We start from the raw sequence: 10,716 nt of genomic DNA, 5'->3' as shown, positions 1-10,716 counted from the left end.
CCTTGAACCTGTGCCATCTTGTTTACTGTCAGATCTGATCATGCATATATCAGCAAAAGGCATCATCATCATCAAGTTAGGATAAAAAACGCTTCTAAACATCTTACAAGTATCAAGACATCATCAGCAGATTGTAACCATTATCAAACAAAGCAAATAATGGACTAAATCATATTAGACCCTTTTCCTGAGCCTATCCCATTGCTTTTCTCAAACTGACATATACGCGACTGTGCACTGTCAAACTCATGTATATAAGTGATTTCTCTTTATGAAACTTGCATATGAGATTGAGAACACTGAAGTTTTACACTTTCAGCTTCCTCTAATTCTGTTATGTCTGTACATTGTGTTGTGCCACATCTTTCTAACTGTACTTCCTTCTTCTTCCATATCTTCAAGTGTGATGATGTTTTCTCCTTTTAGTATGGTGCCCGTACTTTGTTCCTACATTCCTTTGCTATATGTCCCAAATTGTTACATGCATAACATCTTACATGTTTCATATTCCTTCTGTAGCAATCAACAGCTTTGTGACCAAACATATTGCAAGAAAAACAATATCCCTTAAAGTACCTAGAACATGATGATCTTTCTATGTGATGGTCTTGAACCATTCTACTTCTGCATCTGGCTGCAACATGTCCAAGATTATGACATACATAACATTCAACATTATTCATCAGAGGAGTAAAAGATTTTCTTTGAAGAATTTCTTTCCTTGGTTGTTGATGGGATTGACCTCTCATCTCCTTGTTGAGTATATTAGATTGTGCATTAGAGTTCCTTGTCTTATTTTGTGAACTAGATTCACCTTCAACAGATTCATGAAAACCAAGACCAGTTTTGATAGCAGGAGACCTTTGACTGCTAAGAATATCATCCAAGATCTTAGTACTATGTTGAAATCGTAAGAGCTTATCCTTTTCTTCTAAGTTGTCTTTTAGCATATTTACCTCAACCTGATGTTGCTCTTCCTTTTAATGATACTGCTTCTTCATGTTTTCTTCATCTTTTCTTCCTTCTTCCAACTGATGTCTTAATTCAAGAAATTAGTTTTCTTGTTTTTCAAGAGCTTGGAGGAGTTATTTATTCTTCTTATTTGATTCTTCAAGATCTTCTTTTAGCGAGAGGATCGTAGCTTCAAGACTTTCATAGTAACTGGATCTTTCTCTGAGTTTCTTGATTGTTGTGCACCTTTCATTTACTTTATTTCTTAATGATGTCACTTCATCCCACAACTTTTGACATTGATCTTCCTTTTCCTTGAATAGCTTCCTTACCTTGTTTCCTTCCTCTAGTTGAGCTTTTAGTTTGGTGACTTCTTCTTTGGAGATACATTCCATTTTGTGCAATAGATCTTGTTGATCTATAATTTTTTCTGTAAGCCTTTTAAATTCTGCCTCTATTTGATATCTTTCTTTCTCACCCATAAGAGAAAATTTAGTTGTTTCACTATCACTTTCATCATCTTCAAATGGATGGATAAATGTATCACCAGAAGATAACAAATTCATACCTGATAATTCATTTGCTTGTTCATCTTCATTCTGAAGTGATTCTGAATCTGAAGTGCTTCTTCCACATATTCCCCAATCAATTCCCCCACTGTCATAGTTCTTCTGAGATGTCTTCTTCTTCTTAGGCACTTTCTTCTTAAGCTTCTTTCCCATTGTTCTATGGATCTCCTTCAAGTGATCAAGCTTCTACCAAAGGACCTGCTCTGATACCAATTGTTGGAAATAATACTGAGATGGGGGGGGGGGGGTGAATCAGTATTATCAAATCAAACACTTTTTCATTTCCATAATCAGATTCATATACGCTACTTCAGTTAAGGGAACTTGCGTGTACACGCAACTATGTCTAATGCAACTAGCGTATATCCAGTAAACTTATGATTTAGTTAATCCATTAAATGTTGATCTCTAGATAGTGCATCAGAAATTTATTAACCATATGAATAGTAACCAGGTGCAGTAAAACAGAATAGATCATCACACACAAGAAGCACACATGAACACCATGATGTAAGGTGGAAACCCAATGTGGGTGAAAACAACCTGCTACAAGTCGTCTCTATCTTCTTTTAATAAAAAACTTCTTTTTACAATATTTCTGTACTAGTGCAGTCTTATACTAGTACACAGGGTTCTACCTGTAGAAGGTTACAACCTCCTCTCATTCTCTAGCTTCTCCTGGAAGGGAGCTACAACCCCCTTAGCTCTTGTACTAGCCGATCCTTTTACTAGTACATAGGCGCTGGCCTACTGAATGCTCCAACCTTCACTTGTTTTCCAACTACTACTGTTATGGCTCCAAATCTCTCTCCTGGGGTTTGTGATGTTGCACTCATGGCCCAGGGCAACCCCTCCTTCCAGACCTGGTCCAAAATTTAAAAAACACTGTTTTATTCCCTATACACGACATTGCCCTGAGCTAAACGCGTGTATATGCGGGTCTGTGTATACCAAAACCGCATATATGTCTTAAAACACTTAAAAAAATTAAATCTCCTTAATTTCGGGTGGAGATCGCGGGTTTTACCTGCTAATCACCTGTTAGTGCCCGTGGCCCAACCGTTGCCAACGAATTCCCAACTAAAAAACTACTTTGGGAGAAGTATAAAAAGGCTTCAATGGGAAGGCCTAAGAGAGGAGAGAAGAGAGAGAAAGGTTATTATGCTGAGATTTCCCTGACCAGGTCTGAAGATCCTAGTGCCTCCTACACTTCCCCCATTTACAGGAAACCCTTGTTTCCTTGTGTGATGATGTCTATCTACCATTTGAGATATCATGGAGTAAGTCATGGAAGGAGTTTGTTAAAGGCTTCAGACTGGACGAATCTGGAGGACGATTCCGCTTGGAGCCTGCGAAAGGACGAATCAGGTGAAATTATTCCTTTCTGTACTTTATTTGTCTATATTAAAAGAAACACTTGTCCTTGTTCCTGATATAAATCTTCTTCATGTTTATGATATCCATGTTATGATTCATATGTGAATGGTTGTTTAATTGCATAACTAGCTACCTTTCAATATACTATGAAGATGATTTCTTTATGATGTTTAGTCAATATACTGTTGTACTTTCTTGAATTGATTGTTTTGTAGGTTGAAGGAGCAAAAGGAACTCCAAGAGGGTTTGGACCCTGAAAGGCTCTTCTCGAACGTAGGACCCCCAGGTACGCCCCTTATCGTATAGTTTGCTTATCTTAGCATTATGGTTGTATGGAATGTGTGTTTCTCTATATAGACAACCTCTGATCTGCTAGGGTTTCAACCCAAAGACCCTAGGGGAATTCATCCCTTAACAACTATTGGAAGGGAGCCACAACCCCCTTAGCTCTTGTACTAGCTTATGTACTACTACATAGGCGCCGACCTACAGAAGACTACAACCTTCTCTTTCTTCCTCCAGGTACCACGTTTCATAAATTTTCAGACTGGATACTTCTGAAGCAAAACACCATAATCTGAAGGCCACGTTTCATCCAATTTTCATATTGGACCCATCAATATCACTGAAGCACACAATCAATCAACACTAGCATCACCAATCTCTGAATCACCCAATACTGAATCACTGAAACCTTGTCAACAAACTATAATCACCAGAACATATAGCAGAACACAGAACTCAACAATATTCAGAACCAACTGTATCATCAGAGTGCATACGTTACTTGGAAGAGCCAAACCATCGTGTATACGCAACTTCACCAAAGTGAACCAGCGTATGTGTCAACAATTACTTACTTATAACTTCACTGCACTTCCTGACTTTAGACATACCCAGATCATTACATATACAAGGATAATACGTGTGTTAACAACCAAATCTTAGTCCATCATATCACATAAAGATAAGTCATTATGATCCTGATCCATAGTTAGATTTCATCCATCAACACTGAAGCTAAACACAATCAACCAAATTGAATATGCAGAATATTGACACCAGTAAACAGTCACCAGAACCACCTGTAACTTTGAACATCATAATTCATAGGGTATATGCTACTTAGATATATCTAACCTATGTATGTACGCGCTTTTATCAAAGTCAACCAGTGTATACATCTGTAAATATTCATTCATGATTTGCAGCTATTTCAAACTTAAGTTATACCCAGATCAGAACATTACATGTGTCAATATACAGTTCTAGAACAAGCATGATCAAACCATATAGAGATGATTCATTCCAAACCATTTGATCCCGATCTATCCTTAGATCTTTTTTTCCATCAACCGTTGAGATTCCTTCTTAGCTTAGATCAAGAAAAGCATCATGAACCCATGACCTGCATACTGGATCTCATACTTCATTAGATATTCAAGACTTTCTAAGTGCCTTTTCCTAATGATCTTGTCCTCCTTGTATAGTCTTAGGCCTTACTCAATACCATGGACCCAATACCTTGGTTCAACACATCGGACGAGATATCAAGGACTAAATACCATGGATCACAATACCATGGTCCAAATACCACGGACCAAAAACCCAATATACGCGCCTTCCCTTTCATGAAAGTGCGTGTATACCTATACGCACCTTTTGGTTGGCTAACCCGCGTGTATACATGGCTTTATCAAGGGGAACCTACGTATATCACTTTTCCTTCATTCTGTGAGACTGAACTGTTATCATCTTAGTAAGTTGCCATCAAGGACAACACCTATATCATAATGCCAACAATCTCCCCCTACGGACTTGATGGAAAAGATAGTTTGCCATACTGAGAACTGTCATCTAATGGACTGTCATTATACATCACATCTGAACTGATTCCTTTGAGCTTCCTTGCATCCCATGTATTCTGTCACATCTGATATCTCTTCTGTAGATTCATCTAGTTATATATATAAGTGAGATGTTCTGCTACAAGTGAGCTGTCATCAAATACAACACATGCATCATAATTCCAACAAAGATATAATTTTCTCCAATATAAGGCAACTTCCTCTTTTAATTAAAATTAAAAGCATGAAGAAGTTGAATAGACTGAAATTTCAGTAACCCAAAATCGCTATTTATTAGATTTAACTAAGGTAAGCAGTGAACTTGAAAGGAAACAATGTTTCATGTTCAAGAAATCAGAAATAAACCAAATACACAAAAATGAGAATCAAATGATGTTTCTTTATGAATTGCAGGAAGGATTATTCTCATAATATTACAAGTTTCATATCTACTTTATGATTTTCATAAATTGTTCATAATCAAGACCAAATCCAAAACAATGTAATACAGAGTGTAGATGGAGAGGTCTTGAACTTTGTATGCTAAATATAGAGTGATATATCAAAACTAAAATATAAGAGAAATCAAGAATGATTTAACCATGTTTCAATATATTTACTTGTTCCAAATTTCTTATCAATTGTTGAATTACCTTAGTGGTTTCTCAAGAGTGCATTCAAAAGAAAATGAAGATGCTCACTAAAAGATGATTCAGATGAAAAAATTTGCATTGAATAATGATTCAAAGGAAAAATCGTAAACGAACTGTCGGTGATGAAATTTTCCATTAACCAAGCAAATTGTCGAGAATAGTAAAATATTGTCAATGTACATACATCATGAAGAATGTATATCCCCATAGTCATAAGGTTATCATGATGAATGAATACTTAGATTTGTTGAAATTATGACTAAAAAACATCCAATCTCTCAAATAGGTGAGTTTGAGTTCTTTTAGAAAAATAAATGTGAATAAAGGGAAAATAATATGAATGAGTGTGATGTCGTGATTCTACTCAATTTGGAAATTGTAATATTTATAACATTCATAGATAAAATCATGGATAAGATCATTTTTCGTGAGCATTTTTTTGTGAAAATTTCCTTGGTTTGTAGCAAACTTGAGAAATAATGAGTGTAAGAATTTCATTCCAACTACATCAATGAGAAATAGAACATAATTATTTACTCATATTGCTAAATGAAAAACATGAATTCCTGAGTTTTTTCACACATGAGCGTCATCAGAGAAATATTATGCCTATATTTTTAAAACACACAATATACTTACCTTCTGATAGTCTTTGAATTTAACAAGTAAAAATTATAAGCGAGAAGGAATGTTAGAGGTTGTTTATCAGAGTTTTAATATTGGGTGTGCGAGAGGGTAACAACTGATTGGAAGTCATGGTATAAATGTTCCAATATGAGTAGTGATAAGTTTATCAGGGATCAGAGTATCAGAGATGTATCCACATCGCAGTATCGATGAAGTCATTTATCGGAGAATGAGCGGATCAGGATATCGGAGATCAGCGGATTGGGTTATTAGAGATTGACGAAATGAGGTTCATATTAAAAACTCCGATATTGTGAGATTATGATAATTCTACGTGGTAGTCCTATGGGGTAAAGACTTTTAAGTATTATATTCAAAATAATAACTTAGCTCAATTTTGTTTTTTAACAAAAAACTCGTTTAATAATTCTATTGACTATCAAAGATATTTGATCGGGGAATGATTTTATCGGAACTTTCTTATGAGGAGAGTTGTGATATTGTAATGATCTAATATAAATTTTACGATAATATATTAAAGGTATATCATGGTTTTAATGATTATATGAAAAATTAAAGAATCCTCAAATTATGACGAAACAATGAATACTTCTCTAAACATGTTGCAAATCTAGAAATGGTTGGATGTTTTCTTATCTCAAGTCTCTAAAATCAGGCAAATGAAGACCTACAAAAGAAACAAAATAAAAATAAGAAATAAACTAGAAAGAGAAATCAGTTGATGAAGATGAATTTATTAATACATACCTGGAAGAATATTGACTATAAGTTTACCTCATGAATCTTCAAGTTCTCCCATGTATTTCTCAAAATTTGCATATTTTTAACATCATTTACTTATTATCAGAAGAAATTTCGACGTAAATCACATTCAGAGAATCATTGTCGACGCGTTTCGAACCAACCAGTGTGGTTCATCGTCAGGACGAGTTGAAGAAAACAGATCTAGCTTTGCATGGTAAATAGTCTGTGTAGAGCCTCCAACGGCTAACTTGACCAACGGCTAAGATATCTTCGCATAAGACAAAGGATAAGTGCGCAGTTAGGAGGGGAATGCGTATATCTCATGCGCATTGTTCAAAAGGGATTGCACGCTTAGGTGGAGTCTTGTAATAAGTGTGAAGGTTGGGCTAGTATGCCGGGTTGAGTGGATGCTTGTGTGCAGTTTTATGCAGGATTTGGTAGGGAGGTCGAGTGGCTCGGGTGAGCACTCCTTCTTATGCAAAGGTGCATAAAATGTTGTAAAAAGGTAGGTGGCCTGTCTTTTGTAAAAATTGGTTAAGTGTGAGACTTGGTTCAGCCAAGACACACTTGTTGTAAAATCTGATATTCTTAATAAAATTGTCGGGCAGACTTTCTGGGAGTTGCCCCTCCCTTTGTACTTGATTATTGTTGATGTTCTCGGTTTATTGTACATGGTTAATAATTGAGAATGATCTTCACTAAAGTATAAAGGATAATGTTTTATTCAGTTGCATAAGCTAAGTATGTTGAAGTAGGTGTAGTCCACAGGTGTTAGTATTGTTAAAAAGAAAGCGCTCGGTGGTGCCGCACCTCGCTACAAGCGGTTGGAAGACCACTGCAGGTGTAGGGGCGTGACAGTTGGTCAAGTTAGCCGTTGGAGGCTCTGCACAGACTATTTAACATGCAAAGCTAGATCTGTTTTCTTCAACTCGTCCTGACGATGAACCACACTGGTTGGTTCGAAACGCGTCGACAATGATTCTCTGAATGTGATTTACGCCGAAATTTCTTCTGATAATTGTTATGGATCACAGAAGCCTCAATTCAATCATTTACTTATTCAATGTAAAGTGATAAGTAATGAATTTTCAAATCACATCCATCTCAAATTTTCATTTGAGGATAAAAGTGGTGAAAATCAACCTTGATCTCACTAAAATAAGAACTTTAATATGTTCTAAGCCACTTTACCAAAAAATGAAAGGGGATGCTAAAAAAAACTAGGATTCATTACTTTCTTATTAAAAATATGAAATAATGAAATAAATGGAAACATAAGAGGAATGTAATCTAAATTAATCTATTCCTATTGCTAGTTGAATGGAAGGAAATATAACTAGGTACAGTAGTACTTCCAATGTAACCATTCTCTCATTTTAATTCCTCAATGTATGTACATGTCAATCAATAGGAGTAAAATTGAGACTAAATTGTAAAAAGAAAAATTCAACCTATTCTATACAATTGACAAATTAAGCAAAATAAATTTATTTATAAAATTCTTACCTTGAAATTCTTCCATCGAAATTCGTACACAATCATAAAAAATAACATGAGTTTTAGTGAATGATTGGAGAAAGTTAAAAGGAATAGGAAACATTGTGCTAGGCTTGAATGATACATTTTTAATCATTGAATACTGGAAAAGTCATAAATAATCCTCAGCATTTGAACTTCCAGACATTTTCCAAATGGATCAATAAAGAATGGATGAACATTTAAAAGGTTTCTAGAAGTGTCCCATTGTTGCTCATAATGAAATGGTACACTCTCAAGTGCCATAATTTGTGATGAACTTATTTGAAAATAAAAATAAATTGCTCAAGCATGAACAAACAAAATTTCAAAAATAAAAATTAACTAATGTTCATGCTTGAAATTCTGGAATTGATTTTCATACAAACTTATTAATGCACTTGAAGAGTATCTATACTTTCAATGCTTAAATTTCCAACACAATGTGTTCAAAAATTCAAAAATGAAATTTGTAAGAAAAACAAATTTGAATCGAGGGAATTGAAGACGAAGCAAATTCAAGTTTATATTAATCTTACAAATAATTGTAAAACAGGGCTGGGATTCATTTGTGAAGATTTCTTTCCCATAGAAATTATAAAATTAAACTCATTGTTTTCTTTCTTTTGCGGGAATGGGAAGATTTCAAGCTTATGATCGAAAAAGGGAATTTCATCATCGTAGGAATTAAAAATTGGGATATTTTCCTGAATACCAGATTTAATATGATGATTGAATGTTTGAAAATTAGAATGGATGGAAATAAATCCTTGATTAAAATTCTCTTTATATTCAAAAATAGATTCACCTAAGTAATTTGACAAAATCATTTCCAAAGAGGAAAGGGGTTGAATTCTTTCATTTTCCAAGTCATCATCATAAGTAACTTCATAAGTGTTCTTTTCCTTTGAATTAAATAAATCATAACTAGGCAAATGGTTGGCTACCAAATTAAAAGAATCTTTAGGTTTATTAATTGATATATACCGATTGAATTTTCTTTACCAATTTTTAATAATTCATTATTAACATCAATTCCTTTGTTTAAAATTAAATTTGAATTTAAAAGGACTATTGATTGATCATGAATTAATTTAATATTGTTAAAAATATCAGGGTAGAGAGAAAAATAGGAAATTGAAGATATATACCTGAAGATTTCTCTATATATAGATGATTTTTATTTTCCAAAATAGACAATTCAGATTCTTCATGTATTTGATTGATTTGCAAATATTTGTTGAGCTGCTCCATCATTTACAATTTATAATTAGCAGATTGTCAATTAATTTCGGAGTAGAGTGTGCGTTGATGAAATTCTCTAGTTGATTTAATTACTACTGATTTGATTGTTTTTTATTTCTGTTAATATATTGTGCATTTTGTCGAGATTCTACTTGATCAACTTATGCAAATTTGGAGCATTGCTGGTGTTATCATTTTTAATTTCAATTTGTGAAGAAACAAAATTGCCATTTTGATCAAGAGCATCACTATTAACGGAAGATATACTTTTTGGTTCATGACAGTTATCACAGGACATAGACACTTGTTGAAAATACTGAGAGGGGGATGAATCAATATTTATTTTCAATTGTTATTTTTACCAGTTAGATCACTTATATTTAGAACAAAAAATTAACAATAAGAATAAATGATTTTTTTTTTTAATTTCTTCTTTACAATAAATCAAGTACAATATATGTAGGGCTCCAACCCTAGATGAAGACACCAATCTTCAATATCCTAGGCTCCAGCCTGTATATTGCCAAGCATTGACTTGGACTTCCAAGGCTCCAACCTTGTCAATTTTGAGGCACCAATATCAAGGGCTCCAACCCTATCGTCTAATGCACCAACCTTGTCTTTTCATGGCTCCAACCTCTTGGGCTCCAACCCTCAGCTTCACTTTGTCAAGATATGTTTGGTTATACTTCACGGCTCCCAATGTCTTCTACAATGAGCCCTATCAATATTCGCTTAGTCTTCTCTTTGGTCTCCACATTACATCATCAATGACAACCTTGATCTCTTATAAGGTGTCACCATTTCTCTTCATCGTACCCAATCAATTTCTTCTAGTCACCTCATGATGAATTCGATCATGCATCAATGTCTTCCAAAAATGTCTTCAAGTTCAACAAGTGTCTTCTAGAGTTCTTCAACAATGCTCCCAAAAAGATAACTTCACAAACTCTTCAATAGGTGCTCCAAGATGACTTCAAAGTCTCTTCACTACACTGCTTCACAAGGTTATTCAATGCTCTAGTTGTCTTGCATGCCAACCATTGTCCACAATAAATCTACCCTTCAAACTTCAATGAGTCTTCAATAAGGTTCTTCAATGAGGCTGCTTAAATATCTTCAATGATTGCTCCAAAGATCTCCTTCACAAGTACTATTCATACCTCT

Source organism: Pinus tabuliformis, chromosome 2_2, assembly GCF_031772625.1.
Source record: "Pinus tabuliformis cultivar Carrire ecotype Pingquan chromosome 2_2, CPIR1, whole genome shotgun sequence".
Taxonomy (NCBI): domain Eukaryota; kingdom Viridiplantae; phylum Streptophyta; class Pinopsida; order Pinales; family Pinaceae; genus Pinus; species Pinus tabuliformis.
The sequence above is the reverse complement of the archived record's forward strand: the minus strand, read 5'-3'. Positions refer to the sequence as shown.